The sequence below is a fragment of the Lathyrus oleraceus genome, chromosome 3 (genome assembly GCF_024323335.1).
Source record: "Lathyrus oleraceus cultivar Zhongwan6 chromosome 3, CAAS_Psat_ZW6_1.0, whole genome shotgun sequence".
Taxonomy (NCBI): Eukaryota; Viridiplantae; Streptophyta; class Magnoliopsida; order Fabales; family Fabaceae; genus Lathyrus; species Lathyrus oleraceus.
The window spans coordinates 226,074,795-226,090,554 of record NC_066581.1 but is presented as its reverse complement, the minus strand read 5'-3'; positions in this window follow the sequence as shown (position 1 = coordinate 226,090,554).

The window sequence follows — 15,760 nt, the reverse complement described above, 5'->3', positions numbered from 1 at the left end:
ATGAGAGAGATATGAATTTTCAAAATGAAATGGAATTAAAATAAAAGAAGGAAAATAAAATCAGAAAATAGAAATAAGGAAAAAGCGTGAGACATTGGATGATCTTTCATTAATTGACATGGATCGTCACACAGCCTAGAAGCGCGCGTTCACCATACTCCTTGGTCAACTGAAACACACCAAGCCTTTAAAAGAGTCATAACAATGGACGTGTGTGATTGCATCTGGAAAACACAATGGACACTCTTGATTGAATCTGGAGACCAGACGGTGGCCAGCGCCACCCTCTTCTCCGGCCAAACTCCGACCACATCAAAAATTGCAGAAATTAAAATGGCAACCAAAATGCACGATCCAGGCATCATTCGAGAGCTGGGGTGATGTACATCACCCCTGTACCACTCAATTCCATTCTAGATCTCTATATTAAGAGAAATCAGAAATGGAAATTTTGTGGTGTTCATATGAACTTCATGATTTTCAAAAATTGAAAGCATAGCAATGTTGCCTCTATGTAGAGGACTTTAGATCACACAATAACAAAGCAAATAGAGCACTATACAAGCTGGTTCGAAGCAAATAACAGTTGAAGTAAACCTTTGAATTGCAAGGTCTTGAGTCACGATCTTTGGATGCTTTTGCTTGCAGTAGTCACTATGGATCAAGGAGAGAAGGTTTAGGAACTTTGAGATCTGAAGATTGATCAATGAAATCAAAATTCAGATCTGAAAAATTTGAAGAAAAATGGATTAGTTCCTTTAGTGATGGCTAGGATTTCAGTTTAGCAGCAATTGGGGTGCCTTAAGGTTGAAGAAGTGAAGAGCACATGCATGATATTTATAAGAGAAGCAATGCTGAATGCATGAACCAAAGCTTGCATGAATGGAAAGGGCCTCCATGCATGGGCCTGTACAGGCGCATGGAGGGCCCAATTCCACTTGGAATTGGAAGCTAATGCATGATGCAAGTAAAATGGACGTGCAAATTGGACTGTATTAGCTCATGCATGGCAATTGAAATGATTTTCCAAAAATGCATTATTACATTTAGGTCTTCGAAAATGCCATGTCCATACTTGAAATGCAACCTTATGAGTAATGGTTGGAAAGCTTATTGCATAAGGAACAAGTGTTATGTTGATCAAAACTCCATTTGGGCCTTGGAAATTAATAAAAATTGAACTTGAAGTGTAGGGTGCAAAACATGCATATGTGAGATTTTCAAAATTGGCCAAAGTTCAAGCCCTTTTGTCTTATTGATGCAAGCTCCAAATGAAAACATCTTCAACATGAGAGTTGTATATATTTTCAAGGCACTTAATTTGGACCTAAAGTTTGCATCATTTGGGTTATTGATGAAGAAGTTATGGGCACTTGAAGTTCGACTTTTTCATATTTCAATGCATTTGGTTCAAAGTGACCTATAATGTTTTGCATTATCACATGTATTTATTTTGAGATTTTGAAATTTTTCCCAACATAAAATTTGAAGTAGGCATCTTAATCTTTCCAATGCATTTGGTCGCACCTCAAAATCAAGAAAAATGAAGGAGTTATGTCCATGGGAAGTTGACCCAAAATTAGGGTTTGAGTCAAAATGACCTATAATGTCTTGGAATGGATGATGACCTTCCAAGATTCAAATAAATTTTTGATGAACATGAAAGTTGTTCATATGGTCCTTAAGAACATTTATGCTCTTGGGGTCATCTCCATTTGACAAACACATCAAAAGTTAGGTCTCAATGCATTTCAAAATAGTCAGATGAATTGACTGATCAACTTCTCAAGTCCAAACCTCATATCTTGATGAATTGATGATTGAGGACACTCAAATAAGTTCAAATATGCATGAAATGGTGAGTTAAAGAACTTACCTTGATTTTATTTGACCATGGGTTGAGGTTGCTTCATGAGCAAGGCACAGTTGATGAACAGATGAATTAGGGTTTCCTTGGGAAACAAGCCTCAAACCCCTTGATTTTCTTTGATCAAAATGATGAATTGAGATACTTGTGAGGCATATTTGGTGGATGAGAGCTTTGGGAACCATTTCCATGCTTGCTTTCATCTTCTCTTGGCCATATCAATGCACATAGGATCTCCTAGAAGCTTTAGACCTTGTGACTGCTCAAGCTACAAACAAGAGATGTTAGTGACATATTTTTGTGCTTTTGGTTAGAAAATAAAAATGAGAAAAGCAACAATATACAATTCAAGCATGCTTAGTGCTCTCAAACCAACTCACACAAGAGATCCCACCCAAAGGTTAAGAAGCTAAGATGCTATGATCCTTGAGGCAATACAATATGCAATATTATGATGTCATGAGGGATCTTAGGGTCAAAATTGGGGTCTTACAGATGCCCCTATTTAAGGTCATTCTAGCCGGAGAAGTGAAGGTTAAAATCTTCGTCTCGACGAGGTAAAATGGACTTAAATAATAACAAATAGACGAACTTTGGTCCCTAAGAGACCTCATGATGCAAATGTATGTATGTAAAAGATAAAACTCTGTGGAGATGTGTGTCCACAAAGAGAAAAGAAATCAGGGGAAACTGATCATCCATATGAGGAATACACTTAATGGGACAAGGACTCTGGGGACTCTTATGGGGATAAGAGAGGGAATAAAAATGCATGAGCAGGTCACGACTTAAGATTTGCTGGGAGACACGAGAAGAATTCCATGAAAACAAATTAATGGAAAGACTCGAGCTGACTCAGAGGTGCATGTATCGGGGAATATGCCAATACAACAAAATTATCCACAAAGGATACTTCGGATGAAAATCCGGACACAGATGGGGAAAATCCACTGAGGGACTTCGCTGAGAAATGTCCAAACAGGACTCATCCGAGGAAAAAAATAGGATGAGGTATTACCGGTTACTGGGTAATAAGCTCAAAGAGACATGTGATCGAAACACCGGTATAAGGGTGAGAGAACAACATGCTCAGAAAGAATGAGTATCTAAGACCGGTATAAGGGTGAGAGATATCAAACATCCAAAACATATGAGGAAGACCTGGCAAGGTGTATTTCAACTCAGGGAAATCTGACTCCACAGGGGACGAAAGTCATAATAGGGAGCAGAGGGGAAGGAACACCAAGGATACCGGTTACTGGGCATATAATAGGTGACCGACCAAGCGTGAATTGGGGAATATTTCCAAGACACTCATCATCCAAAAGAGGGCTAAAAAGCAAACTCGATTACAGGATGGGCATTCGACTCCGCAAAAGGGGATACGAATCTTACTCGACTAGGGAAGAGCAAAAGACTTCGACCAAAGAGCGCATGAGATATATTATCTATTACCGTCGGAACGTAGATAACATACTCACATGGAAGATTATCCACAACCGGTTACTGGGTTAATAAAGGATAAATCAACCGAAAGAAAAGGGCATCGGAATACCAAATACTAGGTATAAAATGATGACCAATCAAAGGGAGAAACAATCATTGCTAACAAAAGGCAAATGAAAGATGACCTGCTGGGGATACATTGACAAAGGCAATGATCCGAGAGATATATCACCGGTTACTTAGAGATATACTCACAAGTGAAGGAATTTCGATACCGAATATTGGATAAAGATAACTGTCAAAGAGGGGATTACATCTACCAATACCAGGCAGAAAACCACGGAAGAGTAACCGTCATCGGTTAGGATGAACGAAATAAGGTTAACTCTGCAAGGGGATAAAAATAGGGTTTACAACTACCGGTATGAGGGTAGAAAACCACAGAAATAGGACTTATGACTACCGGTATGAGGGTAGAAGGCCACAAACTCCGCCAGGGAAAAAATGGACAATTACTCATTACCGAGGAATCATTCATTTAAACCACGGGGAAGCGCAGGGAAAATATCAAGATGCCAATCTAGGAACAAACTAGATAGGCACGATGAAACAAAACTCATCCCTATGAGGATATAACTCAGGGGGAACTCCATCCCAATATATGTGTTGGGAGGAAACAGAAACAACAATCATCCACGAGGACATAACTCAGTGGGGAATATGGAAGAAAGGATAGACGCTTTCTGCTTATGGGGCTGACTCTACATGGGGAGATCAGAAACAAACATTTGCTTGGTGAAATATGTATCACCGAATGGTAGGGGACAACAAACAAAGGTATTTATGGCAAATAATGCAACATGAATATTTGAATGTCAAAATTATATGCACATATGCGTGGTTTATGTATGATGAATGCTGACAAAACAGACATATCTAACACAAATAGGTCAAACGATCAATGAACAAACATCCGGTACTACATCTCGAGAGAGAAAGCCAGGCCCACTGGAGAACATCCAATCTGATAGGGGCGAGAAATACCAGGAAATAAATGTCCCTGCAGGGGGATGAGCATCATCCCCTCCAGCTGGGGACAGGATCAACACACAGATAAAATCCGCCATAGAAGTAACTTACTGAGGAAATTATTAGAGGGGAAAATGGAACTCCGTGGGGAACAACCACTAAACAGAAGTTTCCAGGGTCACCACCATATATTGCACTACCAAAGAGATCATGTCTGCCGAGGAGGAAGGATCGTTACTCCGCTTGTTAGGAAGAAGGGATGAGTATCTTCACCAATCACTCTGCTCGGGAGGAAGCCACAAAGGCTCTGAAAGAAAGGATACAATTATGCTAGGAATATGAACAAATATCTTACCTTGTTGGGAATCATACCATCTTTGGGAGAGCACTGAAGACGTCCCAAATATCCTTTCGTCATTATGAATGTTCACTTTGTTTAAAAACAAATTATGAAAAATTTATTTATTTAAAACAACGATATTTCTCAATTAAAACATGCAAAACATTTGTTGAACAGGAACAAATAAGAGTGCAAAGAATTGGATAAAGGCTCAAATTTATTTGATGGGATGGTAGTCTGCAAATGGCGAGACTCCATAGATCTTTACAAATTTGAAATTGGTGATATATATTGGAAAAGGGCTACATTGAACATAATGACCATTTCTCCACCAACTCTGAATCCAATTATTTGAAGCTTCAGTTGACGATGACTGAGCGAGAATCTCTGACAGATGATAGTTTGTAGAACAAAGTCTTGTCAGGATGCAGTTACTTCCCAAATCCCTAATTTTTTCCTAGATTGCCCCAGGGTGAGGTGCTCAATCTAGCGGGATACATATTCATTTTTTATGTCTCTAACTTTTGCCTGGATCGCCCTTTTGGGGTTTCAATCCACCGACACGCTCATTTTTTCCTAAGCCGCCCTTTCGGGTTTTCAACTTAGCGAGCTATTCTGTTTTTATTTTAGGCGAAGTATTTCTTGACTGCATCTGAATTCACAGGACGAGTGATATCCTCCCCATCCATAGTTGTAAGTATCAAAGCACCGCCTGAAAAGGCTCTCTTAACAACATATGGACCTTCATAGTTCAGAGTCCACTTGCCCCTGGAATCGGGCGCAAAAGACAAGACTTTCTTGAGCACGAGGTCACCTTATCGGAACACACGAGGCTTGACCTTCTTATCAAAGGCTTTCTTCATCCTTTGCTGATATAACTGACCATGGCACATGGCAGTCAATCTCTTCTCTTCAATCAAATTCAGTTGGTCATAACGACTCTGAACCCATTCAACATCAGTCAACTTGGCTTCCATCAAGACTCTCATTGATGGGATCTCCACCTCTACTGGGATTACAACCTCCATGTTGTACACAAGAGAGAAAGGGGTTACCCCTGTTGAAGTGCGGACAGATGTACGATATCCATGCAAAGCAAATGGCAGGATCTCATGCCAATCTTTGTACGTAACAACCATCTTCTGGATAATCTTCTTGATATTCTTATTGGCAGCTTCAACAGCCCCATTCATCTTGGGTCTGTAAGGAGAAGAATTATGATGTGCTATCTTGAACTCGCTACACAACTCTTTCATCATCTTGTTGTTCAAGTTTGATCCATTATCAGTAATGATCTTATCCGACACACCATAACGATATATGAGTTGATTCTTGATGAACTTCACAACCACCTGCCTGGTCACATTCGCATACGATGCAGCCCTGACCCACTTGGTGAAGTAATCAATTGCTACGAGAATAAATCTGTGACCGTTCGAGGCTTTCGGCTCTATCATGCCAATCATGTCAATTCCCCACATGGAGAAAGGCCATGGTGATGAAATCACATTCAGAAGTGCCGGGGGAATATGAATCTTATCCGCATAAATCTGACACTTATGACATTTCTTCACATATTTGCAGCAATCAGACTCCATTGTCAGCCAATAGTAGCCTGCTCTCAACATCTTTCTAGCCATGTCATGTCCGTTGGAATGAGTACCAAATGAACCCCCATGGACCTCAGTCATTAACAGGTCTGCTTCTTGTCTATCCACGCATCTGAGCAGAACCATGTCAAAATTTCTCTTATAAAGCACATCGCCATTGAGGTAGAAACTGCCTGATAATCTCCTCAAAGTCTTTGATAATCCCCAGGCGGGTAAATCTGGCTTTGAAGAAAACACTTGATATCATAATACCATGGCTTATCATCCTGCACCTCCTCTACTGCAAATACATGAACTGGTCTGTCCAAGCGCATCACAGTGATATTGGGAACCTCATTCCAGAGTCTAACCACAATCATTGAAGCAAGCGTAGCAAGTGCATTTGCCATTCGATTCTCATCTCGAGGAATATGATGGAAATCAACTTCAGTAAAGAACGTTGAAATCTTCCTCGCATAATCTCTATATAGGATGAGGCCAGGCTGATTCGTCTCCCATTCACCCTTAATCTGATTAACAACAAGGGCCGAATCACCATAAACATCAAGATGTTTGATCCTAAGATCAATACATTCTTCCAATTCCATAATACAGGCCTCATACTCAGCCATATTATTCATGCATTTGAAAGTTAGCCTTGCTTCCAAAGGAAAATGTGTGCCCTGAGGAGTAATAATCACCGCCCCAATACTATTTCCATATTGATTTACAGCGCCATCAAACACCATGCTCCATCGGGAACCAGGCTCTGGCCCTTCATCGAGCGTGGGCTCATCCCAGTCTTTCATTTTCAAATACAGAATCTCCTCATCCGGGAAGTCATACTGAACTGACTGGTAATCTTCAATCGGTTGATGTGCCAAGTGGTCAGCCAAGATACTACCTTTTATAGCCTTCTGAGCTCGGTACTCAATGTCGTACTCAGATAACGACATTTGCCAACGGGCAATCCTCCCAGTTAAAGCAGGCTTCTCAAAGATATACTTGATTGGATCCATTTTGGATATCAACCAAGTCGTATGATTCAACATATACTGGCGTAAGCGCTTAGCAGCCCAAGCCAAAGCACAACATGTTTTCTCAAGCATCGAGTATCGAGACTCACACTCAGTGAACTTCTTACTCAGGTAGTATATAGCATATTCTTTCTTTCCCGATTCGTCTTGCTGACCAAGGACACAACCCATAGAGTCTTCAAGAACAGTCAGATACATAATCAAGGCTCTCCCTTCCACAGGCGGAGACAAAATCAGAGGCTCCGACAAATATTCTTTAATACCGTCAAAGGCTTTTTGGTAATCCTCGGCCCAATCATGAGACTGATCTTTCCGCAGGAGCTTGAGTATCTGCGCGCTTGTGGCAGTCATGTGGGATATGAATCTGGAAATGTAATTCAAGCGGCCAAGAAAACCTCGGACTTGCCTCTCAATTTTGGGCGCAGGCATCTCTTGTATTGCTTTGACCTTCGCAGGATCAACCTCAATACCTTTCTCGCTGACGATAAATCCCAATAACTTGCCGGAACGGACTCCAAATGTACACTTGTTAGGATTCAGACGAAGCTTAAACTTCCTCAAATGCTGAAAAAGCTTCAACAAGTGCTCGACATGTTCAACTTCCGTTCTTGACTTCGCAATCATGTCGTCAACATATACCTCGATCTCCTTGTGCATCATATCATGAAACAAGGTAGTCATAGCTCGTTGATACGTGGCTCCGGCGTTCTTCAAACCGAAGGGCATCACTCAATAACAGAATGTTCCCCAAGGTGTGATGAATGTTGTCTTCTCCATATCCTCGGGTGCCATTTTAATTTGGTTATATCCGGAAAATCCGTCCATAAACGAGAAGACATTGAATTTAGCCGTATTATCTACCAACATATCAATATGTGGTAGAGGAAAATCATCTTTCGGACTAGCTTTATTCAAGTCTCTACACATTCAGACTTTTCCATCTTTCTTAGGCACCGACACAATATTGGCCACCCATTGAGGATATGTAGAAGTCACCAGAAACCCCACATCAATTCGCTTTTGAACTTCCTCTTTGATCTTCACTGCCATATCGGGATGAGTTCTTCTGAGCTTCTGCTTCACAGGCACACACTCAGGCTTCAAAGGCAGGAAATGTTGCACGATATCAGTATCCAGACCAGGCATGTCTTCATATGACCAGGCAAAGACGTCAACGTATTCTCGTAGCAACTCAATCAACCCCTTCTTCACAGATTCTTCCAGGAGTTCCCCAATCTTTACTTCTCTAACACAATCTTTAGACCCCAAGTTGACTATTTCCAGATTCTCAAGATGCGGCTGAATGATCTTCTCTTCGTACTCAAGTAGACGGGTAATATCTTCAGGAATCTCTTCAACATCATCTTCTTCTGCCTCAAATACAGGGAACTCAAGGTTGGGAGATGGTGTTGGATCATTATGTTCAATGGGTTTGATCAACCTGCATAATGATTTTGGATATAAAAGAGATTTTAGAATTCAAACAAGGCAAATCATTATGCAGATGAAAAGATTGATTTTATTCTATTTTTAGGGTTTTATGTGATCACCAATTTCATGCAAAAGCGAAAAGGGGAAAATAATTGGAAAAACAAACATTTAACATGAATTTATTGAATGAAGATATCATTGTATTTATGAGCCAACAATGTCATCACTCCTCCTTTTGGCATGGGATAAGGGTTTTTAAACACAATGAACATTACTTTGACTTATGGATAACTGTTGGAACATCAACAACGACCCAATTATTGCAGACCCCTTCAGGGATGACGAAGTTGCCAGAATCTTCCTCTGCATCCTCTTCCACAATAGCAACAACTTACTCATCTTGACTAGTGTGGATGAATCCACCACTCTTGAATAGCCCGTGCTTATTGAAGACGCCAAAAGAATGCCCTATGCCAGCCCGGGATTTGTTGTCTTCCAGCTTAATCATTTGCCCCAATCCAGTAGTTGCACCATGCTCAATGGCCAACTTAACATCTTTATAGGACGCAAATGAAGAAGTTCCTTTCTTAATAGGCTCAGCAATAGATAAAGCTTGAAACGGAGTTCCAACTTCATCCTCGGCATCTATGTAAGAAAAGGAAGAAAAATGGCTAACCAGGAGAGCCTTTTCTCCCCTACCACTACCAGCTTCTTGTTTTTAACAAACTTCAATTTTTGGTGTAGGGTGGATGTCATGGCGCCGGCCTCGTGAATCCATGGTCTGCCCAATAGACAGCTATACGATGGGTGAATATCCATGACCTGGAAAGTGATCTGGAAATCACTTGGTCCAATCTTGACTGGGAGCTCAACCTTTCCAATCACAGTTTTACGGGACCCATCGAAAGCTGTAACCACCACTCCACTCTACCTCATGGGAGACCCCTGATATGACAATTTTGCAAGAGTGGACTTTGGCAACACATTCAATGATGACCCAGTGTCCACCAGCACATTGGACATGGCATCATCTTTGCAGCTCATAGATATGTGTAATGCCAAGTTATGGTCTCTTCCCTCCTCGGGGAGATCAGCATCACAAAAGCTCAAATTGTTACAAGCGATGATGTTTGCAACAATGCTGTCGAATTGTTCTATTGTGACGTCATGATCTACATATGCCACATCCAACACCTTCTGCAGAGCTTCTCGGTGTGGTTCTGAATTCATCAATAAAGACAATACAGAGATCTTGGATGGCGTCTGTAGAAGCTGATCTACCACGTTGTACTCACTCCTTTTGATGAGCCTCAACATCTCATCACAATCTTCTTTCGCATTGCCATTCTGGCCAACAGAGACATGAGTTTTCACGACGGAGGTAGGCTTGGCAACAAGTGCCGGATTCGGAGCATTCACAGCATTCCCAACCGGGCGTTCAGCATAATCAACAATATCGGCCCTTCGAACATCAGCTTGACGTTTCGGCGGAGCCGAGAAGACACGACCGCTATGGGTCAGCCCACTGACATCGGCAATATTAACAACAGAAGTAGAGGGCAGGGGAACCTCCTTCCCATCCTCCAATGCCACAACATTGTAGCGATAGGGAACCGCTTTCTCAGAAGAGTATGGCACATGGCCAGCTGGTTTAATGATCAAAGAAGGAGAAGCCTTTTGCTTGCTACCATCGTACTTGATAATAACAGGCTCAGGGATCCGAAACACCAGAGAAATTACATTGACTTCATCAGCATCTTCGTCAACATTTCTATTCTGAAGTATCTCAATGACTCCTTCATCCAGTATTTCCTGAATGTCTTTGCGGACTTGGCGATATCCTCTCTGATTGACAGTGCAAACTCGGCATCTGTCGTGGTCATGCTCACAATGACTGTACTCACACAATAGTCTATGCATCTCGACCAGAGATTGTCGAATATGGCTGACCTATTTGACTTTGTATTTACCAGGGCAGCCCTGGACCATGTTGACAGAGGATTTCCCATGCTCGGGTAATGGGTTCTTCTTCACATTAGGACCTACGTCCTCGAAACACAAAATACCACATCTCACAAGGTCTTGAACTTTGGTCTTCAGTGGGTAGCAGTTTTCCACGTCATGTCCGGGAGCTCCGGAATGATAAACACAATGTAATTCGGGCTTATACCACCACTGAGGGTTGGTAGGTATAGCCGGTGGGTCTCGTGGAGTAATCAATTTCCTCTCTATCAAAGAGGGATACAATTTGGCATAGGTCATGGGAATAGGATCGAAGGCGACCCTCTTCCTCTCATAACTTGTACTGGCTTGATTATTGTTTCGAGGCTGGTAGGCCTGCTGTTGAGGACGGTGCTGCTGTTGTTGATATTGCGGATGTTGTTGTTGCTGATTATTGTTGTGATGCTGATACTGCTGATTATCTCTGAAAACAGGTGCTATGTGAGCCAGCTGAGGCTGGTTACCGGCAGGCCGCACGGTCTCCCTCCTTACTGAGGGTCTTCTTGGTTTAACATGGGAGGTCACAGCATGTGCCTTGCCATCTTTCTTCTTTCCAAATGTCTCATACCGTTTGGCAGAAGAGCCTTCTTCTGTGGTCAGGCGCCCTTCCCTGACTCCTTCTTCCAAACGCATCCCCATGTTCACCATCTCGGTGAAGTCAGAAGGAGCGCTCGCAATCATCCGCTCGTAATAAAAAGAACTCAAGGTCTTCAGAAAGATCTTGGTCATTTCTTTCTCCTCTAGCGGGGGCACAATCTGTGCTGCTAACTCTCGCCACCTCTAGGCGTACTTTTTAAAAGTTTCTTTGTCCTTCTGGTACATGGCCCTCAATTGATCCCTATCGGGAGCGATATCCACGTTATACTTGTATTGTTTACCGAAGGCCTCGCCAAGGTCGTTGAAGGATCGGATGTTCGCGCTATCCAAGCCCATATACCATCTTAGGGCAGCATCGGACAAACTGTCCTGGAAGTAGTGAATGAGAAGTTGGTCGTTGTCGGTCTGAGTCGACATTTTCCTGGCATACATGACCAGGTGGCTAAGAGGGCAAGTATTTCCCTTGTACTTTTCAAAGTCAGGTACCTTGAATTTTACAGGGATTTTGACATTAGGGACCAAACAGAGTTCAGCAACAGATTTGCCGAAAAGGTCTTTTCCTTGGAGAGTTTTCAATTCCTAGCGGAGCTCAAGAAACTGATCATTCATAGCATCCATCTTTTCATAGACATCTGGGCCCTCAGACGGCTCATAATGATAGATGGTGTCGTCTACTCTGGGCATAGTATGCACGATAGGAGGAGGAACGGCTAGGACCGGGCTAGATTCCGACAGAGAAGCAAAAGTGGGTGCAGGACCCTCAGGCATGAAGTTGGGAGGCATTCCCCAAGGAAACCCGGCTGGCATAGCTGTTGATGCAAAGTGGGCACTGGCCGCAGGCACGGTTGATGAGACAATCTCGGAGATGACTGTCCTCCGGGGAGGAGTTGAAGGCGTCAGAGACGACTGGCTCTGGGCAACCATGAATGACTCCATCAGGGCAGTCAATCTGGCTACCTCCTCCTTAAGTTCGCGGTTCTCTTGTTCCAAATGATCCATTAGTCTTGATGCGTTGGCTCGGGTGTAGTACCGGTGAGTCAACTTGTCTTTAAAATAAATGAAGAACACAGAGTTAGACCATAGAACAAGAAGCCTGGAGCAAAACCTGCTTATGCACATGATGCATGCAATGCTTGTGCATATGATTTATTTTTTAATCAAAGGAACTTCAGAGTCCTATTTGCAAATATTGGAACCATTAAACATTTATCACATATGGAAATATCATATCAATAATATTTGGAAATATTATTACACCAAAGAAGTACAGTTTTGGTAACCAAATACAATACAAGAGAGAAGGAAAATGAACATCCTATGGAACCCTAGAAACAATCATCTAACGCTCTGGACACAGGAAGATAAGCTGCACGGAGCCTCTTCACCTCCCTCTCATAGGCTGCCTCCATATCTGCCTTCTCTTTGGAGAGTCAATCATACTTCCTTTTCCAAAACTTGGAAGACTGAGGAAGTAGAGAAGTCCATGCATCATCAGGATTATCTATAACCTGGGTGTCAAGGAACTCTATCAAAGCATCCTTCTCTCTGATCTGCTGAAGCAACTCCTCTCGTTCACGGATCCGAGCACGCGAACGGTCTTCGTTTCTCAACTCCTCTACTCCTTGGTCAGGGGTGTAGGTCTTGGATACTCATAAGGCATGAGGTACTTGGAAGCTCTTCTCCTAACCCATGAAGTATAAGGCTCCAAAGCGATATAGTTCTTCAGACCTAGCTCCTTCCTTCCCTTCCTATGGATCTTGTGCCAAGCGCGAACCATCCTTCTCTTCAAGCCTTGGGGATCTTTACCCTCCTGAAAGAAAACACCCTCTAACATAATGTTATTAGGTTTATCCTTTAGGAGGAACCCAAGCTGACGACGTGCCAAAATAGGGTTGTAGTTAATCCCACCATATTTACCAAGAAGAGGCACATTGGAGAATTCACCACAAGAGTCGATAATCTGCACACCATCATATACACGGTTGTACCAAAAGATATCTTCATTAGTGAGAGACATAAGTCTCGTGGACCACCGTAGACATCCTTTGTTCTCTTTGAAGGCGACCGTCTGTGGCAAGTGCGAAATAAACCACTTGTACAACAGAGGCAAACAACACACAATGGTACCACCACCCTTTGCATTCCTCATATGCAAAGAAAAGTAAGTGTCACCCAACAGATTCGGAACGGGGTTAAGAGTAGAGAAAATCCTAATAGCGTTCACATCTACAAACTTGTCGATGTTGGGGAATAATACTAGCCCATAGATGAGGAGTACAAATATGGCCTCAAAGCCGTCCTCACTCATGGCCTTCCCATACATAGTAGCTTGAGCAATGAGGAACTCAGAAGGGAGACCTTGAATTCCACCTTTGGTAGTCATCTGAGCACCAACCAGAGATTCATCTATATGCAACATATCAACTATCTCTTGAGCGGTAGGAACACTCTCTAAGCCACTGAATGGTAACTGGTCTAGAATAGGTATACCCACAAGGTAGGCATACTCCTCAAGCGTGGGCAAAAGCTGAAAATCCGAAAATGTGAAGCAACGGTACAAGGGATCATAAAACTGCACCAATAAACTCATCAATCCTTCGTCCACTTGAGTAGCCAGAATAGATAAAAGCTTCCCAAAACGAGCCTTGAAACCCAAGGGATCTAATACATAGGATGTCAAATTGCTTAGCTCTTTCAAGTCGGGTTGTCTGAAATTGTACTTCTTTGTATTCCTTCTTTGTCTTTCCATGTCTAAAAATTTGCAAATAGACCTCTTAAGTTCCTCGAAAAGTTTCTTATTGATGATATGGATGCAAATGGGTGCATGAATGCATGGATGCAACAATCACACTAGAGGATCAAGCACAGGACACCAAACAAAGGTCATGGGATGAATCATGTCATCCTTAATATCAATCATCCATTTTGGTGGATTATGGTTTACACCTTATCAACACCCAAGTTCCATTGATATTAAGGATACAAGAACGGATCAACCATGAATCAAGGGTTTGTTGCAAGTCACGAGCATGGAGTCTCGGGTTACGAACCACCAAAAGGGAGTGTACTAGGGTTTAAACCTGCCAAACATGTTCTACAAGAGGTTCCCATAGTCATCATCCCATCTTTCGGATATTATCGGAGAAACGACTACTCGTATTCCAAAAATATTCTCAAGAGAGACTCTTATGAGTGTAGTATCGCGTAACAATCGTATAAAATCTTACACTTGAACGACTTTCACACTACATCCTAAGAATAGGCCAAGATGGGCTAGGTAAACTAAGGTCCTTGGCTTCTAAGGTCTATATTGGAAAGAGTAATGTCTAACCACAACTACTTGTGTCACATTATTGATCCCAACATGACCTCCACCAAGTGAATGGGCTTGCAAGCCAACTTACTAAGGAATAACTCCACACAAGTCAACAAGACTATGTCATTCTCCTATCCTAAGTGCACTCGAGTTCGGGTGTAGAACTCATCTCACAAAGATCACCAAGCATACAAGGAATTATTATATCAAGCAATTCAATCATTACATACAATACAGTAACCCCAAATCGCACAAAAATATGTCACAAAATAATATACACAACAATACAACAAATATGAAAAGTAGGCAAAACCCACTAGGCAAATGTTCCCAGCTGAGTCGCCACTTTTCTGTAGCGGGGTATTCGTTACCATTAGAGATATTGATTAAATCTAAGTTAACCATACAAGTCGAGTCGCCACCGCACTTCTATTTATCCAAAGGAATGGTTAGAAAGCGAACAAAAACCTAAAAGTTTTATCGAATCAAAAACTAGTAAAAATGTCGGAGATCACGGGAAGGGGGTTGGTTATGCAATGGGAAGTGTAATACCCCAAAATTTACCCTTCATTTTTCCTGGAAGCATACGCTTTACACCTCATGCATGCATTCATTTTTAGGTCATTTAACATTAGATACATTGCATTTCATCATATCAATCAGAATTAGATCCAAGAAACTGTATTTTAAAAAAAATAAAAAATAAAAAATAAATAAATAAATAAATAAAAGAAAAAATCTCAGACTTGGACCTCTCTCAAAAGCCCACTAAGCTACCAATATTAGGCTATAAATACTAGAGTTTCAGTGAAACAAAGATGGATTCTATTCCTATTACCCTGAGGAAAAAGATAGTGAGAGAAGAGCTAACAGAGTTCAGAGCAGCCTCCAAACCCTGAAGGGAACTCAACTGCACAGAATCACCTCTGCCTCACATAAACCCTAAAGATTGTTTTGCAAACCTCACGGATGCAACTCAATTTCAATCAAGCTCTCCAATTAGCTTGGAAGGATCCCTGGGTTTCCCATTCCTCTAACTGCTGTTACTTCGGATCTTTATCCGCGTGGTACTTTTACATTTTTCCCGCATTTTACTGCTTTCCTAGC